The 13,959-nt window shown below is 36.6% G+C and overlaps 1 non-coding gene across 1 annotated transcript; it reads right to left on the reverse strand.

The window, feature by feature from the left end:
* Positions 1-11,451: 11,451 nt before the first annotated feature.
* On the reverse strand, positions 11,452-11,555 carry LOC130938113 (small nucleolar RNA R71). The gene has a single exon (XR_009069292.1). It is a non-coding gene; the product is annotated as a small nucleolar RNA R71 (small nucleolar RNA).
* Between the last annotated feature and the right edge of the window lie 2,404 nt (positions 11,556-13,959).

Below are 13,959 nucleotides of genomic sequence, written 5' to 3' on the forward strand. Positions count from 1 at the left end.
TTCACTTTGAGGTACACCTACATGATATAAAAAGTGGACTCCGTCCCGATAAGTTCTAAGAAGACATCACAGTGGCCAAACCCAAAACCTTGGCCAAGTTTCGAGAGAAAGCTAAGGGTCAAATAGAAATTGAAGAGTTGTGCCAAGCTCTAAAATTCGAAAAGAATTAAAACAATAAGGATCACGATAAAGCTCGGGGCAACAAGAAAACTTTTCAGTTGGCACCGCGTTACGATTCTTATACCTAGTTCAACACCAAAAGGGAGAAAATCATCAAAGAAATACTAAATTCGAAACTAATCAAACCTCCTCGAAAGGCCAGAACCTACCAAGATACGAAGAATGTGGACAAGACAAAGTACTGTGCTTTTATCAGAAATACGGGCACACTACTGACGAGTATGTTGTAGCCAAAGACTTGCTGAGCGCTTAGCTCGACATGGACATCTAGACAAATACATCAGTAGCCACATCCAAAAGCGCAACACACAACAATATGACTTGTCTTCTGCAGGTCAACCTTCTTGGGATAAGGACAAAGCAAATATAGCTCAGCCCAATCAACCCTGAAGTGTGATTAATTGCATATCTGGGGGCTTCGCCAGAGGTAGAGCATCAAGCTCCGCTCGCAAATGCACTTACCGAGCTATGCTCGCTGTAGAGAGCGCCATCAACACTTATTAAAATTTGTGCACCTTCCCTAAAATGACGTTCCAACCATTCGATTTCAATTCAACCGAACTTAATTTAGACGACCCCGTTGTCATCTCTATTCAACTGGGAGACCTCATAGTTTGGAAAGTCTTGTTGAATCCAGGAAGCAGCGCCAATGTTCTATTTCAATCCATATTTAAGAAAATGAAGTTGAGTGATAACATACTGCAACCATCCACTGGAGACCTGATAGGATTTTCAGGTGAATGAGTACCTGTGTTGGGACCAGTGTGGTCACAACACACTTGGTGAGAATCCTCAAACCAAAACTTTAGATGTTCAATACCTTGTGATTGATTGTTTCAGTCCTTATAACTTAATACTTGGCCAACCTTTTTTGAATAAGTTCGGTGCAATTTTATCTATAATTCATCTCTGTGTTCAGTTTCATGTGCGGGACAACCTTGTTGCAACAATTCACAATGACCACAGTGAAGCTTGGCATTGTTATAACATTAGTCTCAAAATGGCTATCTCTAACTGAGCTATAGGTGCACAAGTAAATGTCATCCATAACTCGCTCGAGCTTCCCTCTTTAGACGAGTTGGATCTATGCGCCGAGTTTCAAGACCAACCTACCCCAAATTAAGAACTACAAAAAGTTCCTTTAACCAATGATCCAAACAAGTTCACTTTTGTAGGTTCAAACATGCATGGTGACAAAAAGGAGAAGCTCGTCCAATTTCTGCAACAAAATGCTGATCTATTTGCTTGGACACTGGCAGACATGCCAGGCATCGATCTCTCTGTAATATCTCAAAAGCTAGCGATAAACCCGTCATTCTGACCTATAGCACAAAAAAGTGCAACCTTGGAATAGAAAAGAAACAAGCGTCCTTGGAAGAGACCAAAACGCTTATTGGTGCCAACTTCATCCGAGAACTCAGATTCACAACATGATTAGCTAATGTTGTTATGGTAAAAAAATATAATAGTAAATGGTACATGTGCATCGATTTCACTGATCTAAACAAAGCATGTCCTAAAGATGCATACCTTTTACTATCCATCGATGCTTTAGTTGATGATTCATCTGGCTTTGGCACTTTAAGTTTTATGGATGCATATTCTGGTTATAACCAGATCCTCATGCATCCATCAGACCATGATAAAACTGCTTTCATAATTGAATATGATAATTTTTGTTATAAAGTTATGCTTTTGGCCTTAAGAATGCAGGGACTACTTACCAACGACTTATGGACAAAATATTCGCTAAGCAAATTGGTCGAAACATTGAAGTCTATGTTGATGACATGGTCGCAGAAACCAAAGTCGGCAAATCTTACGTAGCCAACCTTGTGGAGATTTCCGCACAAATCCAAAAATACAACATGAGATTAAACCCTGAGAAATGTGCCTTTGGTGTACAAGTAGGTAAATTCCTCGGCTTTATATTGACAAGCCGAGGTATAGAGGCAAACCCTGAAAAATGCTGAGCTGTTCTAGAAATGCAAAGTCCTCAAACAGTCAAAGAGGTATAATGATTAACAGGGAGACTCGTGGCTTTATTAAGATTCTTACCTTGTTTAGCTTCCAAATATTTCTACGTTTTTTCAAATACCCAAAAAGAAAAACAACTTCAAATGGGATGATGAATGTGAAACTGCCTTTACAAATTTAAAAACTATTATTTCAAAACCTCCCATTTTTTAAATCTTTATCTACCCATTATTGACCGGAAAATTAATTCTGGTCTTGTTACAAAAAGGGACAAGATACAACAACCTATTTATTTCATTAGCAAATCACTGCAAAATGCTGAGTTTCGCTACCCAAAGATAGGAGAGCCTTCTCTCGCCTTAGTATTCTCAGCTAGGCGCCTCCGATCTTATTTCCAGAGTCATACTATCAATGTTCGAATTGAGCAACCGCTACGACAAGTGCTCACAAAACTAGAACTAGTTGCGCGATTAATAAAGTGATCTATCAAATTATCTGAGTTTGATATCATGTATCAATCCTGAGGCTCAATCAAATCACAATAATTTTTTGACTTTATTTTCGAGTTTATTGCTCCCAACTCTAATGATATGCCAGTAGAATGGACATTATACGTCAACGATGCTTTTAACTCCTAGGGGTCAGGAGCCAGAATTCTTCTTGAAAACACCAATGGAATTATTTTGGAACATTCTCTATGCTTCTCCTTCAAAGCCAACAACAATTAGGCCGAATATGAAACACTTATTGCCGGCCTAAGGTTATTCATCGAATTAAATATTTTTGCAATAAAGGTGCACTATAACTCTTTACTAATAGTACAACAAGTAAATCAATCTTTTCAAGTAAAAGATCATCCTTTAATAAAATACTTAGTTGTTCTCAAAACATTCATATCTTATTTTTCAAAATTTAATATCCATCATATTCTCAGGAAACAAAATTACCAAGCCAACATTCTGTCAAAGCTCTCCAGTACACAATCACAAACTGCTACTCTCTTACAATCCACTTTGATTACACCAAGCATCGATTTCATTAACATTTGCCACATTATTGACATGGATGATTGGCGATGGCCTTACATCCATGATCTAAAAACTAAAATATTCCCCCAGAAATTAGTAATTTGAAAAAAATTCCGGAGACAAGCTTCATTCTTTACACTATTAAATGATAACTTGTATAGGCGATGCTATACTCGTCCTCTATTAAAGTGTCTAAACAGGTCAGAAGCCGACCTTGGCTTGGCTGAGGTCCATGAAGGAATATGCGAAACACATATAGGAGCATAGAGCTTATCCTCTAAAATTCTTTGAGTTGAGTTTTTTTGGCCGAGCTTGCAGAAAGACTGTCATCAAAAGGTGAAAACTTGTACAAATTGTAAAAAACACGCTCCAATAATACATGTACCAGCTGAACTATTGCATCACTCTGGGGTAAAATTTTCGACCCTTTTCCTATTGCACCAGTATAGGTAAAATTTTTAGTTGTGGCAATTGACTATTTTTCCAACTGGATTGAGGCACAATCACTGGCCAAAATCACATCATAACAAATGACTTCCTTTATTTGGAAACATATTATATGTAGATTTAGTATACCTCATTATATTATTACTGACAATGGTCATCAGTTTGTCGACCATAATTTTATATTTTTTTTACAAAACTTAAAAATCCAATAACACTTCTCTCAGTTGAACATCCGCAGACTAATGGATTAGCTGAAGCCACAAACAAAGTTGTCTTACATGCTTTGAGAAAGAAATTGAATGATGCAAAAGGACTTTGGGCCGAGTTGATTCCAAAAATTCTTTGGGGTTATAACACCACTACACATTCTACTACTAAGAAAATCCCGTTCCGATTAGTTTACGGGTCTGATGTAATGATTCCTTTGGAGATCTCTCAATCTTCACTATGGCACAAGCAACAAATCATGAAGAAACTCGGAAAATCAAACTCGATTTAATTGAAGAAATCCGAGACATAGCCTCTGTCTACTACCGAGAAATATAGTAAAATATAGCTCAGTAGTACAATCAGAAGGTCAATCCTCGCTCATTTCAAGTTGGCGACTTAGTACTCAGAAAGACCAAGCAAACTAGATGGCCTTCATCTCATGGGAAGCTTGTAGCCAAATGGGAAGGTCCACTCAGAATTCTAGAAGCCCTTAGAAATGAGGGTTATAAGCTCGAATCTCTAGATGGTACAATGTTACCTAATACTTGGAATATTTCCTCTTTAAAACAATATTATAGTTAAAAAGACAGGGACAAATTTGTACTCTTTTTTCTACTCACAAAATTTTTTCCAAAAAAATTTTTGTTTGGAGAGGTTTTGACGAGGCAAACCTACCTACACCTTTGTAAACAAAGTCATGTAACAATTCATTATGGCTAGAGAAAGTCCAATCTATATCAACTATCTTTCGATCTATATCTATCCGAACTATGACTAACTACAGTCAACTAACTTATTCAATCAAATACTGAACAGTCACAAAGTTTATTCACTAGTGATAACTCTTTAAAATCGCAATGTACAAATATGCGAACACAAACTCAAACATCATCAATTGTCGAAAAAATCAAACGAGATATTCTCTCTCAATACAAGTGCACTTATATCAAACCTACGAAAAATAGGAATCAAATGTACTGTTGTAAAAGAATACCAACTTATGGCAATCTAACATAATCATTGCCCAATTATCAATCCACAAGTCAAACGAAGATCATATAATCAAACCGTGATTAAATATCATCAAAATAAAGTCAATTCAAAGACTATCTATTACAAATTCCAAAAAATCCAAAACAAATTGGCAAGAGTCAAATATATCAAACCATTCAATTTTTTTTAAACAAACTACAAGCATCAATCTACTAGGTTGTCATCCTCATCCTCGGCAGCATCTTCATCATCCACCAAAATTTCATCTCGAACTACTTTGCTAGATCCATCGCCGAGAAGTAACTCTCAGTGGCTAATAACTTTGCTTGAGTAACAGCATGCTCAAATCCTTCAGCAAAGACGCATCTAAAATATCTGTTTGTCTACTGTTCTCCAAATATTTTAATTTTAAAGTAACTTCAATCATTTGGATATTCATAGTAGAGAGACCAATATCCCTCTTCTTCAGCAACTCTGCTTCTTTCTCATAACTTCTCTTAATATCTTTTTGCTCTTCTTCTTTCTCTAACAACTTTTTAACCTCGGCTATGGTATCATTCTTCTTATCCAAATCACTCTTCAATCCAGCCAACTCATCAGTTTTCTCTAACAACCCCTTATGCTTCACCTCCCGACTTCGACCAATGCACGCCAGACAAAGTCCGAGCACCTAAATATAGGAAATTTTATCAGCTAACTAATTTTTAAAATCTTATTACATATATACATATATATATATATGTATATATATATACACACACACACACACACACATGTATACACACACACACACACACACACACACACACACACACACGTACTCAACTTATACATGTAGGTATCGATTAATTGAAACATCTCCAAACTCGTTCACCAAATTCACATGGAATAAGGGTTGCAACGTCTCATCCGTAACATCTCCAAGCTCGTTCACCAATTTTTCTTGATTACTTACGAAATTAGCCAGCTCTTCTAAAGAAATCTCTTTCGACTTTTCCACTAAGTCATCAGACGCATCAACATCAATAACGTCAGATTTTCTCTTTTAAAAAATTATCTTCTTCTTCCTTTGACTCGGTTGATTGACCTTTCCTTCACCATCTCTTTTTTCGGGGTTTGAAGATGAACCCCCCCTTTTCCAAAATTTTCGTCTTAAGACGAGCTCTCAGGCTCGTAGCCGACAAATATGGGTATTTTCCAGGTACAAAAGAGAAACACACATTAACATCCAGATACAAGCTATTTCTAAATATACAAACACTTCCTATCAAACCTCACCAAGATAATTCACCACTTTTATTTTGTCTTCCTCCCACGGAATCATATCAAAAATAGAAATTAACTTTTTTTACCAATAGCACCCAACAGATAGTCTATTATACATTCATTTCTTGGATTTATTTCTTCAGGACCAAAAATATGTTGTGGTTGTGAATGCCACCATGATAAACCCCATTTTTAGGGTTTATCTTGTGCTCAATTTAGAGGATTTTATTACCTTTTCTCACATTTATCCAAGAAAATAACATGGTTTTATGATTATCTCCTAATTTGTGCTTAAGTGTGAAAACATGCTTTTTAGTCCCTTAATTGCTAATTTTGATTCACTTTTGATTCCACTAGATGTCTTGATATGTTTGTTAGTGAATTCAGATTGAAAAGGCTAGGAATGGAGAGGAAAAGCATGCAAGTGGAGAACTCATGAAGAAACAAGGATTTGGGATGCTGAGATCGACGCGCACGCGCAGCAGATGCACACACGTGGATTGTGGAGTCGCATGGCGACGCGTACGCGTACATGGCGCATACGCGTCGATGCTCGCACGTGACTCACTTAAAGGAAAAATGCTGGGGACGAATTCTGGGCTTCCAAGGCCCAGATCCAACTCAATTCTGAGGCTATTAAAGGCAGAATTCAAGGGGAAATTGACATCACTTCACACATTAGTTTTAGTTTAGTTTAGTTTTGGAGGGAACGTTAGTTTCTAGAGTGAGAAGTCTAGATCTACTTCTTCTCTTGCTTTAATTTTCATTTTTGCTTTATGAATTCTCATGTAGATCTCCATTTCTCTTTCAATGCAAGGTATTATTTCCATGTCTTTTTATGTTGCTTTGATTTTCTATTATGGATTTCTTGTCTTTGTAGTTAGATCTCTCTTTAATTCTTCCATGTGTTTGTTGAAATGCCTCTTTTAGTTCTGAGTTAGATTTTGTTCCTCTTGGCCTAGGTAGAGTAATTAGTGACACATGAGTTATCAAACTCTCTTGTTGATTGATAATTAGAAATTGCTAATTGACTTGAATGCCACTAAAGCTAGTCTTTCCTTAGGAGTTGGCTAGAACTTGTGGAATCAAGTTAATTCATCCACTTGACTTTTCTCCATGGTTATAGGTTAACTAAGTGGGAGCAATGGACAATTCTCATCACAATTGATAAGGATAGCTAGGATAGGACTTAACAAGAATACTTTATTGCAATTCCTAGGGAGAACTACCCGAGGTTTGAATACTTCGGTTATTTTTATAGGGGTTTGTTACTTGTGACAACCAAATATTTGTATGAAAGGATTCTTTGTTGGTTTAGAAACTATACTTGCAACGAGAGTTTATTTGTGAATTCTTTACCAACCAAAAATTCATTCATCAAAATGGCGCCGTTGCTTGGGAATTGCAATGGTGTTATGTTATTGGTTATTGTATATATGTCAATATTGTGAATAGCTTGATTTTTGGATTGCTTATTAGTTTTTTCTAGTTTTAGGACTTTGCTTTATTGTTTCTTGTTAGCTTTTTTTCCTTCTTTTCCCTTTTTCATCATGAATTCTCACTTTGGCTATGAGTTTGGTTCTCACCATGTTGTAGGACATGGAAGCTTCAATGAAGATGTGTATCAAGGGTGGAACAATCAAAGGTGGGAGGAGCCATATGCATATGACCAATCTGATGAGCGGATAATTTATACGCTTTTTGGCATTGTTTTTAGGTAGTTTTTAGTAGGATCTAGCTACTTTTAAGGATGTTTTTATTAGTTTTTATGCAAAATTCATATTTCTGGACTTTACTATGAGTTTGTGTGTTTTTCTATAATTTCAGGTATTTTCTAGCTAAAATTGAGGGACCTGAGCAAAAATCTGATAGGAGGCTAACAAAGGACTGCTGATATTGTTGGATTCTGACCTCCCTACACTCGAAATAGATTTTTTAGAGTTACAGAACTCCAAATGGTGTGCTCTCAACTGCGTTGGAAAATAGACATCCAGGGATTTCCAGCAATATATAATAGTTCATACTTTATTTAAGTTTAGATGACGCAAACTGGCGTTCAACGCCAGTTTCATGCTGCATTCTGGAGTAAAACGCCAGAAATACGTCACAAACCAGAGTTAAACGCCAAAAATACATTACAACTTAGCGTTTAACCCCAAGAGAAGCCTCTGCACGTGTAAAGCTCAAGCTCAGCCCAAGCACACACCAAAGTGGGCCCCGGAAGTGGATTTATGCACTTAGACTTATTTCTGTAAACCCTAGTAGCTAGTCTAGTATAAATAGGACTTTTTACTATTGTATTAGACATCTTGGTATCTATCTTCGGACGTTTAGTTCTTAGACTTTGGGGGCTGGCCATTCGGCCATGCCTGGACCTTGATCACTTATGTATTTTTAATGGTGGAGTTTCTACACACTATGGATTAAGGTGTGGAGCTCTGTTGTACCTCGAGAATTAATGCAATTACTATTGTTCTTCTACTCGATTCAAGCTTATTCTTATTCTAAGATATTCGCTGCACTTCAACCTGATGAATGTGATGATCTGTGACACTCATCATCATCCGTCCTTATGAACGCATGCTTGACAACCACTTCCATTCTACTTTAGATCGAGCGCATATCTCTTGGATTCCTTAATCAGAATCTTCGTGGTATAAGCTAGAACCTATTGGCAACATTCTTGAGAATCCCGAAAGTCTAAACCTTGTCTGTGGTATTCCGAGTAGAATTCAGGGATTGAATGACTGTGACGAGCTTCAAACTCGCGATTGTTGGGCGTAGTGACAGACGCAAAAGAATCAATGGATTCTATTCCGACATGATCGAGAACTGACAGATGATTAGCCGTGCTCTGACAGAGCATTTGGACCATTTTCACTGAGAGGATGGAAAGTAGCCATTGACAACGGTGATGCCCTACATACAGCTTGCCATAGAAAGGAGTAAGAATGATTGGAGGAAGGCAGTAGGAAAGCAGAGATTCAGAAGGGACAAAGCATCTCCATACACTTATCTGAAATTCCCACCAATGATTTACATAAGTATTTCTATCTTTATTTTATACTTTATTTATTATTATTTTTGAAAACCATTATAACCAATTGAATCCGCCTAACTGAGATTTACATGATGACCATAGCTTGCTTCATACCAACAATCTCCGTGGGATCGACCCTTACTCACGTAAGGTATTACTTGGATGACCCAGTGCACTTGTTGGTTAGTTGTGCGAAGGTGTGACAAAGTATGATTCACGTTTGAGAGCTCCAAGTCTATTGGTGCGATTGTTGATGATCACAATTTACGCGCACCAAGTTTTTGGCACCGTTGTCGGGATTGTTCGTGTTTGGACAACTGACGGTTCATCTTGTTGCTCAGATTAGGTAATTTTCTTTTCAAAAAGTTTTAAAAATCTTTCAAAATTTTATCTCTTTTTCGTTTTTTCTAAAAATAATTTTCGAAAAATCCATAAAAAATTAATAAAATCATAAAAACCAAAAATATTTTGTGTTTCTTGTTTGAGTCTAGTGTCAATTTTTAAGTTTGGTGTCAATTGCATGTTTTAAAAACTTTTGCATTTTTCGAAAATTCATGCATGTATTCTTCATGATCTTCAAGTTGTTCTTGACAAGTCTTCTTGTTTGATCTTCATATTTTCTTGTTGTGTGTTTTTTGTTATTTTTTCTATGCATTTTTGCATTCATAATGTCTAAGCATTGAAGATTTTTAAGTTTGGTGTCTTGCATGTTTTTCTTTTCTTGAAAAAATTTCCAAAAATAAGTCTTGATGTTCATCTTGATCTTCAAAGTGTTCTTGGTGATCATCTTGACATTCATAGTGTTCTTGCATGCATCATGTGTTTTGATCCATAATTTTCATGTTGTGGGTCATATTTGTGTTTTTTCTCTCTCATCATTAAAAATTCAAAAATAAAAAATATCTTTTCCTTATTTTACTCAAAAATTCAAAATCTTTGGGTTGACTTAGTCAAAAATTTTTAAAATTAGATGTTTCTTGTTAGTCAATTCAAGATTTCAATTTTAAAAATCTTATCTTTTCAAAACTTTTTAAAAAATAAAATCTTTTTCATTTTTCCTTTATATTTTTGAAAATATTTTTTTTAATTAATTTTCAAAATCTTTTTCTTATCTTTATTTCATAATTTTCAAAAACTTTACTAACACTTAATGTGATTGATTCAAAAATTTGAAGTTTGTTACTTTCTTGTTAAGAAAGGTTCAATCTTTAAATTCTAGAATCATATCTTTTAGTTTCTTGTTAGTCAAGTAATCAATTTTAATTTTATAAAAATCATATCTTTTCAAAATATCTTTTTCAATCATATCTCTTTTTAAAATTGATTTCAAAATCTTTTCTAACTTCTTACTTTTCAAAATTGATTTTCAAATCTTTTTCAACTAACTAATTGACTTTTTGTTTTACTATTTCTTATCTTTTTCAAAACCACCTAACCACTTTCCTCTCTCTAATTTTCGAAATTCACCTCCCTCTTTTTCAAAAATTCTTTTAATTAACTAATTGTTTCAAATTTTAATTTTAATTTTATCTCTTCTCTCAATTTTCGAAAATCACTAACTATTTTTCAAAAACAATTTTCGAATTTCTCTTTACCTCATCTTCTTCTATTTATTTATTTAATTACTAACACTCTTCTCTTCATCTCAAAATTCAAACCCTCTCTTCTCCTTCTTCTATTCTTTTATTCTTATACTCACATAAAGGAATCTCTCTACTGTGGTAAAGAGGATCCCTATTATTATTTTCTGTTCCCTTCCTTTTCATATGAGCAGGAGTAAGGATAGGAACATTCTTGTTGAAGCAGATCCTGAACCTGAAAGGACTTTGAAGAAGAAACTAAGAGAAGCTAAAATACAACAATCCAGAGACAACCTTGAAGAAATTTTTGAAAAAAGAAGAGGAGATGGCAGCCAAAAATAATGACAACAATAATAATGCAAGGAGGATGCTTGATGATTATACTACACCTACTTCCAGTTTTTATGGAAGAAGCATCTCAATTCTTGCCATTGGAGCAAACAATTTTGAGCTGAAACCTCAACTAGTTGCTTTAATGCAACAGAACTGCATGTTTTATGGACTTCTATCAGAAGATCCCTATCAGTTTTTAACTGAGTTCTTGTAGATCTGTGAGACTGTTAAGACTAATAAAGTAGATCCTGAAGTCTACAGGCTCATGCTTTTCCCTTTTGTTGTAAGAGACAAAGCTAGAACATGGTTGGACTCACAATCTAAAGATAGCCTGGACTCTTGGGATAAGCTGGTCATGGCCTTCTTGGCCAAGTTCTTTCCTCCTCAAAAGCTGAGCAAGCTTAGAGTGGATATTCAGACCTTCAAGTAAAAAGATGGTGAATCCCTCAATGAAGCTTGGGAAAGATACAAACAGTTGACCAAAAAGTGTCATCCTGACATGCTTTCAGAGTGGACCATTTTGGATATATTCTATTATGGTCTATCTGAGTTCTCTAAGATGTCACTGGACCATTCTGCAGGTGGATCCATTCACCTAAAGAAAATGCCTGCAGAAGCTCAAGAACTTATTGACATGGTTGCAAATAACCAATTCATGTACACCTCTGAAAGGAATCCTGTGAGTAATGGGACGCCTCAGAAGAGGGGAGTTCTTGAAATTGATGCTCTGAATGCCATATTGGCTCAGAATAAAATGTTGACTCAGCAAGTCAACATGATTTCTCAGAGTCTGAATGGATGGCAAAATGCATCCAACAGTACTAAAGAGGCATCTTCTGAAGAAGAAGCTTATGATCCTGAGAACCCTGCAATAGCAGAGGTGAATTACATGGGTGAACCCTATGGGAACACCTATAATTACTCATGGAAAAATCATCTAAATTTCTCATGGAAGGATCAACAAAAGCCTCAACAAGGCTTTAATAATGGTGGAAGAAGCAGGCTCAGCAATAGCAAGCCTTTTCCATCATCTTCTCAGTAACAGATAGAAAATTCTGAGCAGAGTCCCTCTAGCTTAGCAAACATAGTCTCTGATCTGTCTAAGGCCACTTTAAGTTTCATGAGTGAAACAAGGTCTTCCATTAGAAATTTGGAGGCACAAGTGGGTCAGCTGATAAGAAAATCACTGAAACTCATCCTAGTACACTCCCAAGCAATACAGAAGAGAATCCAAAAGGAGAGTGCAAGGCCATTGATATAATCAATATGGCTGAATGCACAAAGGAGGAGAAGGATGTGAATCCCAGTGAGGAAGACCTCCTGGGATGTCCTCTGAACAAAAAGGAGTTCCAAACTGAGGAACCTAAGGAATCTGATGCTCACCTAGAGACCATAGAGATTCCATTGAACCTCCTTTTACCATTGATGAGCTCTGAGAAGTATTCTTCCTCTGAAGAGGATGAAGATGTAACTGAAGAACAAGTTGCTCAATATCTAGGAGCAATCATGAAGCTGAATGCCAAGTTGTTTGGTAATGAGACTTGGGAAGGTGAACCTCCCTTGCTCATTAGTGAACTAGATACATGGGTTCAACAAACTCTACCTCAAAAGAAACAAGATCCTGGTAAATTCTTAATATCCTGTACCATAGGCACCATGACCTTTGAGAAGGCTATATGTGACCTGGTGTCAGGTATAAATCTTATGCCACTCTCTGTAATGGAGAAACAGGGGATATTTGAGGTACAAGCTGCAAGAATCTCATTAGAGATAGCAGAAAAATCAATAAAACAAGCTTATGGATTGGTAGAGGACGTGTTGGTAAAGGTTAAAGGCCTTTACATCCCTGCTGATTTCATAATCTTAGACATTGGGAAGGATGAGAATGAATCCATCATTCTTGGAAGACCCTTCCTAGCTACAGCAGGAGCTGTAATTGATGTTGACAGAGGTGAACTAGTCCTTCAATTGAATGGGGACTACCTTGTGTTTAAAGCTCATGGTTATCCTTCTGTAAACATGGAGAGGAAGCATGAAAAGCTTCTCTCAATACAGAGTCAAACAAAGCCCCCACAGTCAAACTCTAAGTTTGGTGTTGGGAGGTCACAACCAAACTCTAAGTTTGGTATTGAACCCCCACATTCAAACTCTAAGTTCGGTGTTGGGAGGTTCCAACAATGCTCTGAACATCTGTAAAGCTCCAAGAGAGCTCACTGTCAAGCTATTGACATTAAAGAAGCGCTTATTGGGAAGCAACCCAATTTTTATTTATCTATATTTTCTATTGTTCTTTTATGTTTTATTAGGTTCATAATCATGTGGAGTCACAAAACAATTGCTAAAATTAAAAATAGAATAAAAAATAGCAGAAGAAATAGCACATCCTAGAGGAAGGGCTTACTGGCGTTTAAACGCCAGTAAGGAGCATCTGGCTGGCATTCAACGCCAGAACAGAGCATGGATCTGGCGTTGAACGCCAGAAACATGCAGTAGTCTGGCGTTTAAATGCCAGGATTGCACACTGAGGAAAGCTGGCGTTCAACACCAGAAACATGCTGCAGACTGGCGTTGAACGCCAGAAACATGCATAAAACTGGCGTTTAACGCCAGAAACAAGCATCAATATGGCGTTAAACGCCAGGATTGCATGCAAAGGGCGTTTTACACGCCTCATTGGTGCATGGATGATAATCCTTGACACCTCAGGATTTGTGGATCCCATAGGATCATCTCAGGATCTGTGGACCCTACAGGATCCCTACCTACCTCAATTCACCTTCTCTCTTCTTCACACAATCCAATAACACTCTTCCCCAAACACCCTTCACCAATCACCTCAATCTCTCTTCCCAATTACCCTTTCACCATTCACATCCATCAACTCTTCCCCATAAACCCCACTTAC

The sequence above is a fragment of the Arachis stenosperma genome, chromosome 6, assembly GCF_014773155.1.
Source record: "Arachis stenosperma cultivar V10309 chromosome 6, arast.V10309.gnm1.PFL2, whole genome shotgun sequence".
In the NCBI taxonomy this organism is placed as follows: Eukaryota; Viridiplantae; Streptophyta; class Magnoliopsida; order Fabales; family Fabaceae; genus Arachis; species Arachis stenosperma.